Genomic DNA, 19,396 nt, shown 5'->3' on the forward strand with positions numbered 1-19,396 from the left:
AGTAGTATTTGCTTTTGACAAATTCAGAGCCTACTTGGTGGGTACTAAAGTGACTGTATATACAGACCATGCAGCCATCAAATACTTAATTTCTAAGAAGGATGCCAAGCCAAGATTAATCAGATGGATCTTATTGCTTTAAGAATTTGATCTGGAAATTAAAGATAGAAATGGGACTGAAAATTAAGTAGCAGACCACATGTCACGGCTGGAAGCAAACACAAGTACATTGACAAGGAAAGACATCACTGAAACTTTTCCTGATGAACAGCTGTTGGTAGTACAACAAGCACAGATGCTGCAGCCATTAGGATCTCCATGGTATGCAGATTTTGCTAACTATTTAGTAAGTGGGTTGCTACCACCTGAGCTGAAGTTTCAGGAGAAAAAGAAATTTCTTCATGACATTAGAAGTTATCAGTGGGATGACCCACATTTATATAAGCTATACTCATATCAAGTAATACGAAGATGTGCTGCAGAAGAAGAGATTCCCCACATACTGGAGTCATGTCATGCTACAGCATATGGAGGACATTTTTGTGGTCACAGAACAGCTGCTAAAGTTCTGCAATCAGGTTATTACTGGCCCACTATTTTTAAAGATGCTTATGAATTTGTTAAATATTGTGACAGGTGTCAAAGGACAGGGAACATAACTAGAAGACATGAAATGCCATTGACCAACATTCTGGAAGTGGAAGTTTTTTATGTCTGGGGAATAGGTTTCATGGGACCTTTTTCCCCATCCTTTGGGAACTTATATATCCTTGTTGTTGTGGATTATATCTCCAAGTGGGTAAAAGCTGCATCATTACCTACCAATGATGCTAAAGCAGTGGTGTCTTTTCTTCAGAAAAAACATCTTTTCCAGGTTTGGCACTCCTAGAGCCATTATTAGTGATGAGGGTACTCATTTTTGCTACAAAAATCTTTGCTGCAGCTATGGTAAAATATGGAGTCCGACACAAGGTAGCAACAACATATCACCCACAGTCCAATGGTCAAGCTGAAGTGTCCAACAGAGAAATTAAAAAGATCCTAGAAAAAGTGGTGAACCCAATAAGGAAGGATTAGTCTTTGCAGTTACATGACTCTCTATGGGCTTATAGAACAGCATACAAAACTCCACTTGGCATGTCTCCTTACCGAATTGTTTATGGGAAGGCTTGTCATTTGCCACTAGAGCTAGAGCATAAAGCACACTGGGCACTGAAGAAATTAAATTGGAACATTTATGCTATAGCAGAGCAAAGAAAGCTTCAACTTTGTGAGCTTGATGAATTACGGCTATTTTCATATGAAAATGCTAGAATCTATAAAGAAAGGACAAAACACTGGCACGACAAGCATATTCAACACAGGCAGTTCAGCCTTGGTCAACTAGTGCTGCTCCACAATACAAGACTAAGATTATTTTCAGGAAAGCTAAAATCACGATGGTCCGGACCTTTTAGGCTGTTAAAATGTTATCCTCATGGAACTGTTGATCTTTTAGATGAACAAACAGGTCACAGACTTAAAGTTAATGGACATAGGGTTAAGCATTACATACACCCAGTAGTAGATTCTTCAAAAGAGGTTTTACTCCTTAAAGAACCCAGCTATTAAGTAGTGAAAGAAGGTCAGTAAATCAAGCGCTCAATGGGAGGCAACCAATTGTGGTGATAGCCACTTCAAACCAAGTTTGATCATCTTTAGTTTTGTTGACGGTTCTCTCTCTCTTCCATTTTATTTAATCTTGATCTTCAATTCAAGTTACTTAGTTTTATCTTTTCATATTATTGTATTTCTTTTATGTTGCTATCATTTGATCTATTTATTTTTAATTATGTTTTTAGAATTGGTTTTAGTTTTTGTGGTAAGTATGAGTGGCATTAGATTTCCATTTTAGCTAGTGGGGTTGTATGGTGACAGAGTACAGAGGCAAACCACGTGTCATAGGGCATTGGAAGGAAGTATGTAACCGTTGCTAGAGCAAGCAAATGGGTGCTGCAGCACCCAATATTACCGTTATAGTAAATTAAAAATTGGAGCCTCTCACTTACCATTAGAGATAAATCATGACAGATGGCGGCATGGATTTGGATAGCAATTGCGAAAAAAAATCTCTGAAATTCATGCATTAATTTCGTTGGCCTATGTTTTAAGGATATACATATTAAATTCAAAATATTTTCTTCCCTTATTTATCTTTAGTTACCGGATTTATCTTCACTTAAAGTCCACTATAAAAAGGAGTCACTGTGCGTAGTGATCTACGACACTAGTCCCTATCTCTTTCGATTGTAAAAGTTGTGAAGATGGCATTCCATTTTTTCGGGGTCAATTTATCAAGCAACTTGGCATACTCACAATTAATTTCAACAGATAAATTATAAAAAGCATTTATAACGCGAGGGTCTAATGGAACAAGTGTGTTTCTTACCCAAATGTTGTGCTGATCAGGGCTTACCAAATTGGCGTAATATTCCTTGACTACTGGTAGCACAGGATCTCGAGGGTGGTTGCAAAATTCTAACCATCCACACTTTGTTGCAGCATTGTGTATTGTTTGCACAATTCCGGTGAGTCGTTCTGGAAATTGAAACCCTTTTTCTTCCAGAATCTTACGCGGCTCGATGAATTCTTCACATTTTTCTTCCGCGTGGTAACTCTGGAAGCGTGAAGGATCTTTGAGGCAGCTGGCTGTTTTCTTATACCTTGGCATTGCTATAGCAGTAGCAATTTGAGGCTAATTTCCCTGAGAGTAAAATGAGAAGAAAATGTTAAGAATTATGAGTGTTGTACTTGTGCGTGTAGTTAATAAGATAGATTTAAAACCTATTGCTAAGGTGTGGGTGAAATTTATGAAATCTAGGCTTATGCCAACCACTCACACTATTACGGTTTCACAAGAGAGGTTGGTCTTGTTATATGTCATTGTTCGAGGGCTTCCCATAGATGTGGGTAGCATCATCGAAAAAGAAATCAGGGACTGTGCAGTTAAGAATCACAAAACTACTACTTTACTATTTCCTTCGCTTATCACCAGCATTTGTGTAGTATCCGGTGTTTGTCTTGACGCGAGAGATGACCATGTAAAGAATGATGGTGCCTTTACGGCACGTACCATTGAGAGAGTTGCTGGTGAGAGTGCTGGAACAACACCTGAACCAGCTGCTGTAATAAGAGCAAGACGAGCTATTGGTTTAGAACAAACAACTCAGGCGTTCAGCACCAGTATAACTTAATGTGCTGAAGCTCAGTAGAGGGAAAACCATCGGTTTTGGAGTTATCTACAGCACCTGGATAGCCAACTACACTAATTTGCTCCGTACATGAAACACACTCACCCGAACTTCCCTGATTCATTGCTCCAGTAGTACAATTTTGACACCAGCACCACAGGTGCTCCAGCAGCAGCTAGTGAAGACGCCACTGCCACTGATAAACCAGAAGAAGAAGCTACAACCGAACCACAAGCAGAGGTAGAATCAGAAGATGCTGAAACATCTGATCAACCGGAGGAAGAAGGTGGCAAGTCTGCAACTGATAGCTCACCCACAGAGGTAGAGGACAACTCTGAGAAAGAACGTGAGGCACCTTCCATTCCAACTCATTCCAAAACTAGGAAAAGGCACATTATTCAAGAAGAGGAAGATGAAGACCCTGAAGATGAACCTTTTATTCAAGTCCTTGCGAGCAAAAGCAAGGGAAGGCCAAAATAGCAATACCTCCATCCTCTGAAGATGAAATGGAGCAAATCGATGCAGAGCTGGCTGTTGCAGCAACCAGAGTTACGGCTACACCTGCAGAAGCCAAGCAGCTACTTGATATCATTGCTGCCATCACAGCTGAGGGCCAGGCAGCTGATGCATCAACTCCAATTCCTCCACAGCAGGCTCCTAACCAACCTGTTCGTACCAGTCTGTGACAATCCAACAAAAGAAAAGGCAGTACGTCTAAAAGCACTACTACAACAGCCTCGCCTCAACCAAAACGGACCAGGTCAGTGTCAATTACGCAACCTACCCCAGCCGCAACTCCTCTCGCCAGCCCAGTGACGAAAAAGACAAAGACATTGCCAGCCACTTCCCCACAAGTTTCACCAAAGGATAAGCTGTGCAGGGCATCCAAGAAGTGCTGATATCATCCCGTCATTTACAGTAGTCCCAACCACAGGGGAGTATCCCTTGCCAGTTAATTTATTGTTCTAAAAAAAAATTTTCTTTCAATATGTTTTTCAAATTGTGTGGTATTTTCTAATGTCTTCTCTGTCCTTGTCCACTTGTATGCCTTTGTTATGTATGCTTGTGAGGACACAACAACTCTCAAGTTTGAGGGAGTTGTGTTTCCGAATGTTTGTGTTTATGTGTATGCTTGTGTTGTGTGTTGTGTGAAGCTCTGCTATCTAATATTTGTGTATGGAATTGAAAACCTAATAAAGATACATTGGGTGTTATTCAAGATTTATGAGAATGCTCAAGTTGCTGAATAATTAGATCTGAGTATGTACCCCCATATGCAGAATTGTGTTCAAAGGTAGCAAGAGTTATGAACAATGCTGTAGCATATATATAAATATATATATATATAATCCTCTGTCTAAGGCATTGAGTAGCCAGGACTGTTCATGAGCCTCATGTTCAGCCTTGAGTAAAATATATCTCTAGATAAGACTATATTACAGATATTGCTATAGCAACTCTGATTTGTGCATGGTTTGAGTAATTGAGTGTCATCATTACAATTGATTGACATTCACATGAAAAATAAATGTTGTAGTGAGGAGGTTGAATACTCTCCAGTTTTCCAATCTTAAAATCATCACAGTTTGAGTACGTGAAATTTATGCTACCCCATATATGAATGAAGTTTTATCATTGCTGAAATTCATGCAGTCTCTTGGTGATGTTATAGCATCTCTGGAATGTAATCAAAGTAGAACACACACACACAATGGACAGAAAGAAGCTTAAGTTTAGAACTGATTTACTATGGTCACGTTGTATGATTGGGATTGTGATCTGAAGGTGGAAGAATCCTTACAAATTTGATAAAAGAGCTAAAGTTATTTTGCATGATTGTTTGTGTGAAGTGTTAGTATGTTGTCATTACTTGAGGACAAGTAATAGTTTAAGTTTGGGGGTGTAATAACTCTAGGAAATGAGAGTTATTACATCAAGTTTAGACTTAAATCAAGATCACTTAGAGAACAAATAAGGTGTTTTTATTACATTTTTGTTACATTTTGCATAAACATTTATTTTAGTTGAGTGTTGATAAGTTTTGTTTGAATCAAAGTAATTGGTGCTAAAAACAGGTGTATAATTGTAGGTTTTCAGAAAGTCTTAATTCACGAGGGGATGGTGAGACAATGGATAAGCAAGAGGAGGAAAGAAGATAGCTGCAAAAGAAATAAAACACAATCGGGAATAGTGCAGTGTTGTAGCGGATGTTAGAGCAACCAGTGCTATAACAATCTGGGAGCAATGTGGGAGAAAATTTTGGCGCGGGTCAACTACAGAATTACGATTTGCATGTTTCCTAATTTAACTCATGCATGCCTATGGACTTTTGTTTTACCCTAGTTTGCAGTATAAAAGAGTGACGAGCACCACATAGAAAGGCGGCAAGGGAATTATCATAAAAATCATTAGAGAGAAAAAGAGAAAAAGATCGGAAGTGAAGAGTGGTGTTTCGGCAACATTGAAGAATCTTGCAGAATTATTCGGATTTGTCTTTCACTGTGCTCAACTTATATTTATCTTCTTCCTTTGACTGTTCTAATGGATCCCTTGAACAACATATCTATGTTTGTTTTTCTTATTCAGAATATGAACTAGATTTGCTTGTAGTTGAGTGACAAACAATCCAATGGGTTCTTGACTGTTCTTATGTGTTGTTTTGTCATTGTTGTAACATTATACTCTAGTAGTTATTATTAATATAATTGTTATTTCGGTTGACCACCCATTTAATAGTTCCAGTTAAGATAAAGTAGTAAAAGGGCATGTCTTAGTGGAAATTATTAGAGTATTACTTGATCTTAAGTTAAGTTTCCTGGATTAAGTTACCTTGAATCCCATAAGGGCAATACTTGAAGTTAAGATTTGTGACACATTAAACATAGGTGTTCACCTTGTAGGGTGGAGAGATAAAAAGGATCATAAAGTCATATCATGAGTAGATTAACAACTGGTCATTGCTAATGTATTCAAGGGTATGAGAGTTCCAATATGTGACAGCTGAGGATGCAGATTAATTTTGCCCAGTGCTGCAGCACTTGCCGTAATAATTGGAGTCAACTTGATGAAAAACAGTCAGCCCATAAGGAGAGTTTGATCATTCAACTACTATAGTCTCACTTGAATCTTAGACATATTTAGTTTAGTTTATTTCATTGCGGTTTTGCTTACTTTATTCTATCACAATCATTAATTACGATAGAACACATTCTATGTTTGTTAACTTCTTATTTAAATTAGTTTGCACTATTGTGATTGCTACAACATTTCAAGTAACATTAATCCTTGTGAAGATGATCTTGAATACTCATTTCTTTATTACTTGTTGTGTGCACTTGCACATTGACACAAAAATAACCAAACACCTCCACTCAATGGAGATAATTATAACACTTGGTGTAGGTCAATGTGTATAGCATAGGGCAAATAATAAATTGGGATTTGTTGATGGGACAATTCCAGCTCCTCCTTCAACTTCTCCGAATCATGAACAGTGGGTTTGAGCCAATGACATGGTTACCTCATGGCTTATTCGTTCAATAGTTCCAAAACTTGCATCAAGAATCATATATTCAGACATAGCTCAGACAATTTGGATGGACTTGGAAGAACATTTTTCCTAACCCAATAACACAAAAATCTATGAGGTAAAAAAGAAAATTTTAGATTGTAAACAAAGAGATCTTTCCATCACTACTTATTTTACTCATTTAAAAATTTTATGGGATGAATTGGCATCATATATAACCATTCCAAGTTGTTCATGTGGAGCTGCTAAGACAATGACACATTTGTTGCAACAAGATTGTGGAATGCAATTCTTGCAGGGTCTCAGTGATAACTACTTAGCCATTCGAAGTCAAATTTTGTTAAATGAGCCTTTGCCAAAAGTGAATAAAATTTATTCATTATTACTACAAGAAGAGAGATAGCGACTAATCTCTGTTTTGACACTTACCTCAAATGAAGGAGGGTAGTAGTTGTCTGGTGGAAGGAAACTAAATGAAGGAGGGTAGTAATTGTCTAGTGGTGTTGATGGCAATTATTATGTCTATTTTAAAAATCATCATTGCATGTCAAAAGTCATCATTACATGTCATCATTGCATTTTTTTCATGTGCTATGTAATTATTATGCTTGTCTACTGATAATGATAATAATGTCCAACCTTACCTAGAGATTTCTTTATCTTTGTCGCTTAGCCGACCAACCCGTAATCGACGTCCACCTGGATATCTAAATGATTACATTTGTAACATTACCATTCCAACAGATTGTCCATCTCCAACGTTTTCTTATGGTAGAGGTATATCTCATCCTTTAGTTAATATCATTTTTTATAATCATTTGTCTGACAAGCATAAAGTTTTTCTTACATCCATTGACTCAAAAGTAGATCCTACAATATTTTATCAAGCTTTTAAAGCTTTAGAATAGAGGGAAGTCATGTTTGCAGAAATATTGGCTCTTGAGAGGAATAACACTTGGACTGTCACTATTTTACCACATGGTAAACAACCTATCGGATGCAAATGGTTTATAAGATTAAGTATCAATAAGATGGAACCATTGAGCGATATAAAGCATGTCTAGTTGCTAAAGGATTCACAGAAATAAAGGGAATTGATTACAATGAAACATTTGCCCCAGTGGCAAAAAATATCACTGTTCGTTGTTTGTTTGCCATAGTAACTATCAAAGGTTGGTTAACTTGATGTCAATAATGCTTTTCCTCATGGTGAACTTGATGATGAGGTCTACATGTAAATACCACTAGGACATTGTCAACAAGGAGAGAAAGGAAAATATGTTTGTCGTCTTAATAAATCATTATATGGGCTTAAACAAGCAAGTCGCAATTGGTTTGCTAAATTAAGATATTTTTTAATCTCCCAAGGACACACTCAATCAAAGGCGGAATATACATTTTTTTTCTAAGCAAACAATAAATAGTTCTCTTTTTGTCTTGATTTATGTTGATGACATTCTGGTGGCAGGTGATGATTCAACTGAAATTGAAATTTTGAAGAAAATGCTTTATAATCACTTTAGTATCAAAGATCTTGGGCCACCTAAGTATTTTCTCGTGATTGAAGTTGCTTGATCATCAAGAGAAATCTTTTTCTATCAACGAAAACACTTTCTTGACAGCTTGGAAGATATGGGAATGTTAGATTGTCATACTTCTGCAATATCAATGGAGTAAAATGTTAAACTTCATGCTAAAGAAGGAAATTTATTGCCAGATCCATCAATTTACCGTCATCTCATAGGTCGTCTGCTCTATTTAACAATTACACGACTGGATATCATTTTTATTGTTAATCTTTTCAATCAATTTATACAGGCACTACAACAGTCTCACTTTGAAGTCTGCTTACGTGTTTTACGTTATTTAAAAGGAACTCATAGAAAGGCATCTTGATGGCATCTTCAAGTCCCCTCCAGTTGATTGTCTATGCAGACTCTAATTGGGCAAGTTGTCCTGATACTCGTTGATCTACAAGTGGCTTGTGCACTTTTCTTAGATATACTCTTATCTCTTGGAAGACCAAGAAACAAAGTGTTATCTCTCGTTCCACAATTGAAGTAGCGTATAGATCTATAGCCCAAGCTACTTGTAAATTACAATGGTTGTAATTCCTGTTTGCAGATTTTGGTCTCAATTTTTCTTCACCAGCTCTCTTATATTGTGATAATAAAGCGGCACTCCATATTGCAACAAATCATGTTTTTCATGAGTGGAACAAACATATTGAATTAGATTGTCATTTTATCCGAGAAAAAATTCAGGTTGGATTAATCAAAACTGCTCATGTGTCCACCATCTAACAAATTGCCGACATTTTCTTATATAGGAGACAAACCTTGACAATGTAGGATCTTAAAGAAGCCTTGACTTCTAAGATAGTGAGTGGTTGACAATCAGAGGAAGATCTGAGAAACAAGAAAGCTAGAAAGGTAAAAAGAATAAGAGATCAAAGTCCAAGAACAAAGTTTTGAAGTGTTTTCACTGCCACAAAGAGGATCACTTAAAAAAGGACTGCCTTGAGAGAAAGAATAAGCCTAAGGATGCCATGAACAGAAATGGAAATATTGTTGTTGTTTCTAAAGAATCAGATGAAGGGCATGACTCTGGTAGTGTTCTTGTAGCCTCTAATATCTAAACTGAAGGTAAATGGGTTCTTGACTCTGGCTGCACCTATCATATGTGTCCACATAGACATTTATTCATTAGCTATTAGCCATTTGATGGTGGTAAAGTCTTGATAGGTAATAATGCAACTTACAAGGTTACTGATATCGGCTCTGTGAGGTTGAAAATCTCTGATGGTTTAATTAGAGAATTAGACAGTGTAAGACATGTTCTAGAGCTTAAGAGAAATTTAATTTCTCTAAGCATGTTAGATAAGGCAGGTTGCAGCATTAGAGTTGAATCGAGTTCCTTAAAAGTCATTAAAAGGTCTATGGTGCTAATGAATGGTGAGATGCAAAATGGTCTATATATACTGCAAGGTACAACCATATCTAGAGATGCTAATGTTGTAGAAAATCAAGATCAAGACAAAACGTTATTGTGGCATTGCAGGTTGGGTCACATGAGTGAGAAGGGGCTGAAAGGACTTGAGAAATAGGGAGCTTTACGAGGTGATAAGATAAGTGTTGTGGGGTTCTGTGAGGACTATATCTGAGGGAAGTCCCCAAGAACCAGGTTTAAACCTGCAGTGCACAACACAAAGGGCACTTTGGATTATATTCACTCTGATCTGTGGGGACCATCATAGATAGAATCTTTAGGTGGAGTTTACTATTTCCTGTCTATGATTGACGACTTTTCTAAGATGGTTTGGGTGTATCATTTGAGAAGTAAAGAGCATTTTTTGGTAGATTTAAGGCTTGGAAAACACTGATTGAAACTCAAACTAGTAGAAAAAGTCAGAGGGCTTAAAACTGATAATGACCTAGAATTTTGTAATAAACAGTTTAATGATCTGTGTGAGAAGAATGGGATCCTTAGACATAAAATTGTGAAGCACACACCCTAAAAAAATGAATTGGCTAAGAGAATGAATATGACACTGATGGAGAGTGTTAGATGTGTGTTGTTTCATTCCAAATTGCCAGAAACATTATGGGCTGAAGCTTTGTGCACAGCCTGCTACCTAATAAACACGAACCCTTCAACTACACTAGATTTCAAAACACCTTATAAGATCTGGTCAGGAAGGTTGGCTGACTACTCAAAGTTGAGAGTATTCGGTTGCCATGCTTATGCTCATACTAAACAAAGAAAACTCGAGCCAAGAGCATTGAAATGTGCCTTTATCGGGTATCCAGATGGGACTAAAGGTTACAAGCTTTGGTGTACTGATCTTAAGCCTCTTAAGTGCATAATAAGCAGAGATGTGGTTTTCAATAAGTCAGAAATGTTAAAGGAGCAGGTTGCTGCACATGCTAAAATACAGAAAATACCAAGGGCTGGGGTATCTCATTTTGAGGTAGAGCTAATTAAGTCTGAGGATGAACAAAACATAAATTGCAATGAAGAAAATAAAGTTACAGATGAGGGCTTACAAGAGATAGACAAAAAAGACAGGTAAAGGCACCAAACAGATTAAGATATGTTGATTTAATAGCATACATTACTAGAAAAATGGTCTTTACTGACATTTGTCTTGTAACACTTTATTAATAAGTATCAATAATTACATGTGATTGGGGCATTTTTCGTATTTAACAGATAAGTATCACAAATTTTTAATACTATAGAGTCTGTAAATTAAGTATCAGAGATATGTGACATTAAAGTATCAGTAATTAAAAAAATAAAATTTTAATTTTGTCTCCAGTCGAACCGCAGACTTCTGAACTTTGTCTTAAACCACTAGACCACAAGTTGTATTTAATTTTTAAAAATTAAATTAAATTATCTAGAAACTATGTCTTAATGAGGTATACATGGAAGAGTCAACCTACCATGCAGCGCTGTTTCTGATACAGCGAATGCATGCAACCGGTACAACCGGTTTTTAACCGGATAATATAATGAAAAATACATTTTTATTTGTTTTAAGTGTGAAAAATTTATGAAAAATTTTGAAAAAAAAAGATAAAATTGTAATTAAATGAGGAAAAATATTGTAATAATTTTAAATTTAAAAATAGTATAAAAAATATAAATATATTATAAAATGGTTATATTCCTACTTATTTTGTCACATTCCAATATTTATAATGCATATTTCAAGTTTACTTTTCAAATTCCTATTTTTCGTGGTTATTTATCTAAATTTTGGTACGTTATTTCAACTCGTTTTCCCACTAGTTTTTGGTTTCATATATCCACTATTTTCATTAACTTCCAACTTTTTAGGGGTATATTTCAAGTTTATTTTTATATCTCTGTAATGTATTAAACTTTATCTATTTTTTGGTAAATTGTTCCAATTTATTTTTCTACCACTTTTTGGTTCTATATTCCTACTATTTTTATTAAATTTCAATATTTTGGGTAAATATATCGAGTTTAGTTTTTAGATCCTTACTTCTCATTTGAATTTATTAAATTCTTGGTAAATTATTTCAACTTTTGGGTTAATTTTTGTTGCTCTTGTTCCTACCACTTTTTAGTTCTATATTCTTACTCTTTTTATTGAATTCCAAAATTTTGTTTGGATATTTCAAGTTCAATTTCTAGATCCCTACTTTCCGTTGGAATTTATCAAATTTTTAGTAAGTTGTTTCAACTCATTTTTCCATCAGTTATTAGTTCTATATTTCCAGTTCCTTCATTAAATTTCCAATTTTCAAGTTTATTTTTTAATCTCAATATTCTATTAGACTTTATCTAATTATTGCTAAGTTGTTCCAACTTATTTTTCCACTACTTTTGGTTCAATATTCCTAATATTTTTATTGAATTTCAATATTTTGGGTAAATGTATCAAATTTGCTTTCTAGATCCCTACTTCGCATTTAAATTTATCAAATTATTGTTAAGTTATTTCAATTTTTGGGTTAACTTCTTCCACTCTTATTTTCACGACTTTTTGGTTCTATGTTCCAACTATTTTCATTGAATTCTAACATTTTGCTTGGATATTTCAAGTTCATTTTCTAGATCTCGACTACTTGTTAAACTTTATCAGATTCTTGTTAACTTCTTCAAACTTTTAGGTTATGCACTTCAACTCTTGTTTCCACTATTTTTTTGTTCTATATTTCTACTCTTTTTAGTTAATTCTAATATTTTTTGTGAATGTTTCGAATTTATTTTTTTATCCCTACTTGTTGTTGGATTTATCAGATTTTTGGTAATTCTTTCCGAGTTTAGGGTTAAGCTCTTCAACTCTTTTTTCCACCATTTTTTGGTTTTATATTCCTACTCTTTTCATTGAATTCCAATATTTTACATAGATGTTTCAAGTTCATTTTTTAAATCATATTTATTGTTGAAGTTTATCAAGTTATTGGTAAGTACTTACAACTTTTGGGTTAAACTCTTCAATTGTTGTTTCCACCATTTTTTTGTATTATATATATATTTTTTTATTGAATTCCAATATTTTAGGTAAATATATCAAGTTCAATTTTTAGATCTCCATTTTTCGTTAAAATTTATCAAATTCTTTGTAAGTTCTTCCAACCTTTGGTTAACCTCTTCAACTTTTATTTCCATCAAATTTTGGTTCGATATTTCTACTCTTTTTATTGAATTTCAACATCTGGGTGAATGTTTCAAGTTTATTTTTTAGATCTCTATTTTTCATTAGAATTTATCAAACTCTTGTTGAGTTGTTCCAACTTCTGGGTTATGTTTTTCCACTCCTTTTTCTCCATTTATTTGTTCTATATTCCTATTCTTTTTATTGAATTCCAACATTTGGGTAAATATATCAAGTTATGTTTTCAGATCCCTATTTTCTATTAAAATTTATCAAATTCTTTGTAAGTTGTTCTAATTTTTGGGCCAACGCTTTCAACTTATTTTCTTACCAAATTTTGGTCCTATATTTCTACTCTTTTTATTGAATTCTAATATTTGAGTAAATGTTTCAAGTTTATTTTTTAGTTCTCTACTTTTCATTAGAATTTATTAAATTCTTGTCAAGTTGTTTCAATTTCTGTGTTAAGCACTTCCACTCATTTCCTACAATATATTTGTTTTATATTCCTACTCTTTTAATTGAATTCCAACATTTAGGTGAATGTTTCAAGTTTATCTTTCAGATCTCTACTTTTCATTGGAATTTATCAAACTCTTATCAAGTTATTCCAACTTTTAAGTTATGCTCTTCCACTCATTTTTCCACCATTTTTTGGTTCTATATTTCCACTCTTTGTATTGAATTCCAATATTTTGATTAGATGTTTCAAGTTTAGTTTTTGTATTCCTACTTTCTTTTAATCAATTTCAACTTTATTTTCAAGATTTGTTGGTTACATATTCTTACTCTTTTAATTGTATTCCAATATTTTGGCTAATGATCCAAGTTTACTTCGTAAATTCATGCTTTCCGTTATAATTTTTCAACTTTTTAGTAAATTATTCCCACTTTTAGGTTAAGTTATTCATATTCTTTTACACCTTACAATGATTTTATGTCCCTATTATTTTCATTATATTCCAACACTATAGATACATGTTCCATATCCTTTTTTTCAACTAATAATAATATTACTTTTTTAAAATAACAACAATATCAGTAAGGCCAATTATATATAACCCCTTATTATTTTAACAAATATCAATTTACTATACAATACTGAAATTTTTTTATTGCAACCCTTTATCATTTTCAACGTTTTGGGTCCTTAATTTTAAGTCCTTTTTTTTAAATTTTCGTTACTTCATGAGTTCTTTTGAACTTGAATGTATATATACTTAAGATTTTAATCTTTATATATATTTATTATCATTTAATCATTTTAATTAATAGTATTTAGTTATATTTAAAAAAATTATGCATTTATTTCCATCTTTCTCTTTACTTTTCAAACTAAATGCTTTAATTTTTCATAACTCCAACGGTATATAAATAAACAACAATTGAGAATGATTGCAATTGTAAATGAAATTATTGTGCCTTATTAAGTTATCCGGTGCACTAAAAAGTTAACCAAATCAAAATTTTCATCCATTTGTTTATAAGAATTTTTTACAAGCTTCTGGGAAAATAATTTTTTTATCCATTCGTTTAAAATTTTTGTCATTCTATTTCTTTTCAAATAATTAATTTCTTCAACTTCAACCAAAATTCATTTTAACAGCTTTGCATGCAATTGTTATACTCCTCAAACATTTTATTTTTCAAATTGTTATGATCAAATAAATTATATATTTATTATACGATTATTCAATGAACCATGAAAATTAATATGTTATATCAAAGTTTCAAAGGTTGGAAAAAATGCTTTGTTTGTACTTGAAAGAGAAAAAAAGATTAAAAAATCGTTATTCATTATTTTGAGAGATTATTTTAATCATTAATTTGATTATCCATACTTGATCTTTTGACCTCTACATAAACATTTGTTCATTTATCATTTCTCATTTTCCTATGAAAAATTTATAATTTGAAAAATAAAATTCTATTTCAAATAAAAAATGTCTAAATTCAAGTTTTAGATCATGATAATTTTAAATAAAAAATTAGAAAATTCTAATTCTTTTGAACCACTTTCTCCATTTTAATTATTTACGTTTAAAATAACCTTATTAATTTATTTTCATCTTTCTCTTTACTTTTAAAAGAATTTCCTTAATTTGTTATAACTTAAACAATAATACCATTTAAGGATGCAGCCAATTGCTATGCTTCTCAAAAAATTTTATCTTTTAAAAAGTTAAGGCAAACGTAAGTTATAACTTTCAAAATATTTTAAATTAATAAAATTGATGCTAACTTATTTGTATTAAAACATCATTTTTTTCTATCATTTCAACTTGATTAGATTTCTTTTTTTTATTAACGTAATTTTGTTTATACTTACTTTTGATGTTTCGATATGTTACACCAAAGTATATTTTTTTATCTCAAAAATAAATTATATTAAGTCAATTATTCAATTACGGAATCAGTTCTTCAATTTTTCTGGCTTGACTAAAATCATTTTTAGAAGTTTTTTACAGCTTAATTTGGTACTAAGAGAATACCACTTTTTTTTGTAACATCACTTTAATTGTTGAATTTGGCATATCTTGATTGGAATGGTAGGTACTCTTGATTTGTTGCCATTCCTTTGCAAATAAAATAATAAATACCCTATTAATTGTTTGCGATGCACTAAAAATTTAGGTAAACTAAAACTTCCATTCATTTAAACAGATGTAATAAGACAATTAGAATTTTTCACACGCTTGTGACCAAATAGCTTTATAAAATTAAATTAATTTACAGCTTCCACAAACTAAGACTCCAGCTGCTGCTCATTTTAGATTTCAAGTATCTACACATAAAAAAAATAAAACAAAACAAATGACATTAGAAAACACAATGCAACCACAAAGTAAACAACAATATTTAGAATTTCAAAGGCATGATCCAAATTCTTAGGTAGGATCAAATAAATTTGGTTTTCAACAGAAAAACTCAGACTTTTAATCTAAAATAAACACAAAATATATTTTCATTGAACATATATTTTTTAAGGGATTTATTAACAGCAATATTCAATATAAAAAAATTACTCTCGACTTGCAAAATTGTTCGATGCAACTTTTATGTCTACTTTCATTTAACGACCAAGTGACCTTTGGAATAAAGATAAAGATAACAATACATCAAGAATTACCAAGATCAAAATTTCATTTACCCACAAATTCATTTTAACTAGTAACAAGTGATATAAAATTAAACAATATGGCATGTAGATATCATATAAAAAATAACAAGTAAATGTTTCTTTATTTTAAAATAACAACTCAAATCATATTGCATGTTACAACTATAATCCAAGGAATTAAGACAAGCAACAAAATCCAATAAACAATAAAGCAAATAAAATTAAATCTAACAATCTAACAACTACAATTTCAACTGAAACATTAGAGACTATGCAAGTTTTAGATCATTAAAATATCTCCTATAGCTAAAAGAAAAATGCTAATCAATTACATTGGCAAAAATACTCAATTAAAATTGAATCTTCTTCGCAATGCTGAAACACTAGTTGAAGTTCCCATTAGTAATATCACTGAAATATAATCAAAACTTTAGACATTACAGAATTAGTTAAAAATATACAAAAAAGGAGTAGATTACTTTACAATTCCTAAGATATTGTAATACCACAAATATAAAAAATCAAAATAACAAGAGTTCAATCTCTACTTTTCTACCATTTCCATTCATGCTATGAATTATTGTTTCATATCATATTTTTATTTACTTCTATGATTAAAGAAAACTATAATGAGCAAATCAAAATCCTCCACATGAAATATTAAAGATAGAAACTCAAGAAAAAAAATGGAAAAACAATGAAAAATGGGAGAGGCTGCAACAAATAACTGAACAGGGATAACATTCATATCAGGAAAAACAAATGTTTATGCAAAACAATTTAAGAAATATTAAGGAGCCACAAAACAAAGTCATCACAGCTAATTCAAATAATCGAAACCATATCTCAATCCATAAACAATGACACAAGAGGTTACATAAAATTAGAGGAAAAAAGACAGTGCTACCAGTTCAAGCACTAGAGAGTGGAGACTGAAATAGAAATTGAAATGCGGAGACGCAAATTAATTTGGCATCACTTCCAAATTATCCATCACCATGTAAGTCACCACGCATTAGCCATCCTCACTTTTTTGGTTTTTAAGAATCCTTACCAAGCTTTCACAGCTTGAGCAAATTGTCATTTTTTCATTCTAAGACAATAAATAAGATGAAGATAAAACCTTCTGCCTGCAACATTTTGTCCTTATTGAAAAGGGGCTTACTTGCTCCTCTAACCTACAATTTTTTCAAAGTAATAAGATTTTAGAAAATACCCATAAAAAATACAGAGCAATGACTCAAACACCTATACTTAATCGATCAAAATACAGATCAAGGATATACAAAAAGAAAAGATCAATGTGCCATAAAAAGATATTCCCAATATTTTGAATTAATTAGAGACTAAGAACTATGGACAACAAGCATAAACCTGGCAGTAATGACGTTTGATAAGCATGTCCAGGGCATTACCCAAGTGATATTAGCAAAAGTAAATCTTGATAAAACATTTCCAAAGACAAAGAGTCAAATACAATGGCAACCCTCACCACCCATGAATTCTTACATACAAATTAAAATTAAATCTCAGCTTTTTAATATTAGAAATTAGTAACCAGTCTCACCTGAATTCTATAGTATTTCCTACTTTAGATCAATTTGTAGTATGTTGTACGTTTATGCTTGGCCTTAATGATTATCATGGTCAGTAAAGAATAAGTGAAATAAAATAATTGAACTTAAAAGCACTTGTTAGAAAGAAATGGGTGCCAAATTACTAAATTACTAATACACACTTAAAGATCCATGATCATGCTTATTCTATATATATATATATATATAAAATCAAAATGTGTGTGTGTGTGTGTGTTTTTAATAACACATCATCATTGATAAAACAAACCTCAACAACCAAGTCTATAACACATCATCACTGATGAAAGAAGCCTCAACAATCAAGCCTACATAAACAAGAATTTATGAAGATATAAATAGTATAGAATTACAACTAAGCCTATATAACCCAAACAAATCACTTTTGACTATGTGGTTGATAAAATAAGAATTTAGGCATTAAATCATTTGTAAATTAAGATGCAAAATATCAAGTGCACAATCAATTTACTTCTTCTAATCATACTGCATAGGAATAAAACTTTGTATCATTTAGAGTACCAAAATTCCATCTTGAAGATGCAATTAAAGTGAACAACTCAAAACAAATTAAATGAAACTCTAAACTAATTAAACAAGCATTAAATCAATATCTAACCATGGTGTCAAAATCAAAGCGAAGAATTTTAATTCTTTAAGTGAGTAATAGAGGAAATACCTAAATTTCGAGAATCAAAGTCGATGAAAGCTGAAAGGCTTCTGTTTGTTCTTCATTCTTCAAGAATTAAAGACGAAATTAAAAAATGAGAGCTGTAAATTGAGAAGAAGTGCCGAATCACTAATTAGAAGTTATTATTAAAAGGAAATTGATGAGATCTTTGTTCTTTATTGTTAGAAAAGAAAGAAAGCAACCTTCACCCTTTGATTCAACTCGCTAGTCTAGGGTTTGTGTGCAGAGAGAGTTCATGGAGGAAAGTGACAAGACTGTGAGGGCTGGTGAGCTGGTGGCTGATATACAGGACGAGGATGGGGACGGGGACGGCGACGGAAACGGCGACTGCGATCTAGTGTCGTTGGAACGAAGACGGCGCGACTACTAGGATGGTTGCTGGTTTGTGATGCTTGAGCACGGTTGAGGCGAGGGGCTAGGGTTTTCAACAATATGAAGTACTAAAGTGTTTATATTTTCGGGGTAAAAAAGAAAAGCTATATAAGGTTTTCAATTTTATATAGGAAAAAATTTCAAAAAAATTAAAATTTAATAAATCATTCTTTCATATTGGCGGTAGTTTTACCGCCTAAATCAAACCTTATTACATTTCATTCTAAATGTTTATTATAGTAATACAAATAAAAAATATCAAAAAATTATTAATACAAATAAATTTAATAAATTATCCTTATACAATTGGATACATAATTTATATTCTATCTGATGACTTGTTTTTATGTTTATATTTCAATGATACTTGATTTTATAATCTACCAATATTGTAATAATTTTGTAACACTAATAAATGAATTGAACAACATTTAGTATACAAATAATATAACGAAATATAATATTGTACATTACTCAAATAATTTGATTTAATTTAAAAACGTTTCTAAATTATTCAATATTAGTAGTATTTAGATTGTAATTACCCAAGGTTATGACAAAAAGTATATTAATATCTCATAATTTAGTGAAACTGTTATATAAATCTTGTTTTGAATAATTATGTTCATATGGAATATCGGTGGGTCACTTTAGCTAAAGGACATAATTGTCCAAAAAGAGAAATATATGATTATTTTTTAAAATAATAAGGGTCTTCAAGA

At 32.3% G+C, this 19,396-nt stretch overlaps 1 long non-coding RNA gene across 1 annotated transcript; it reads right to left on the reverse strand.

Moving 5' to 3' along the window:
• Positions 1-15,524: 15,524 nt before the first annotated feature.
• LOC127899637 (uncharacterized) lies at positions 15,525-18,620 on the reverse strand. The gene is made up of 3 exons (XR_008051516.1): positions 18,485-18,620; positions 18,291-18,382; positions 15,525-15,680 (listed from the first exon to the last, which is right to left on the reverse strand). It is a non-coding gene; the product is annotated as an uncharacterized LOC127899637 (long non-coding RNA).
• Positions 18,621-19,396: the final 776 nt, after the last annotated feature.

The sequence above is a fragment of the Citrus sinensis genome, chromosome 9 (genome assembly GCF_022201045.2).
Source record: "Citrus sinensis cultivar Valencia sweet orange chromosome 9, DVS_A1.0, whole genome shotgun sequence".
Lineage (NCBI taxonomy): Eukaryota > Viridiplantae > Streptophyta > Magnoliopsida > Sapindales > Rutaceae > Citrus > Citrus sinensis.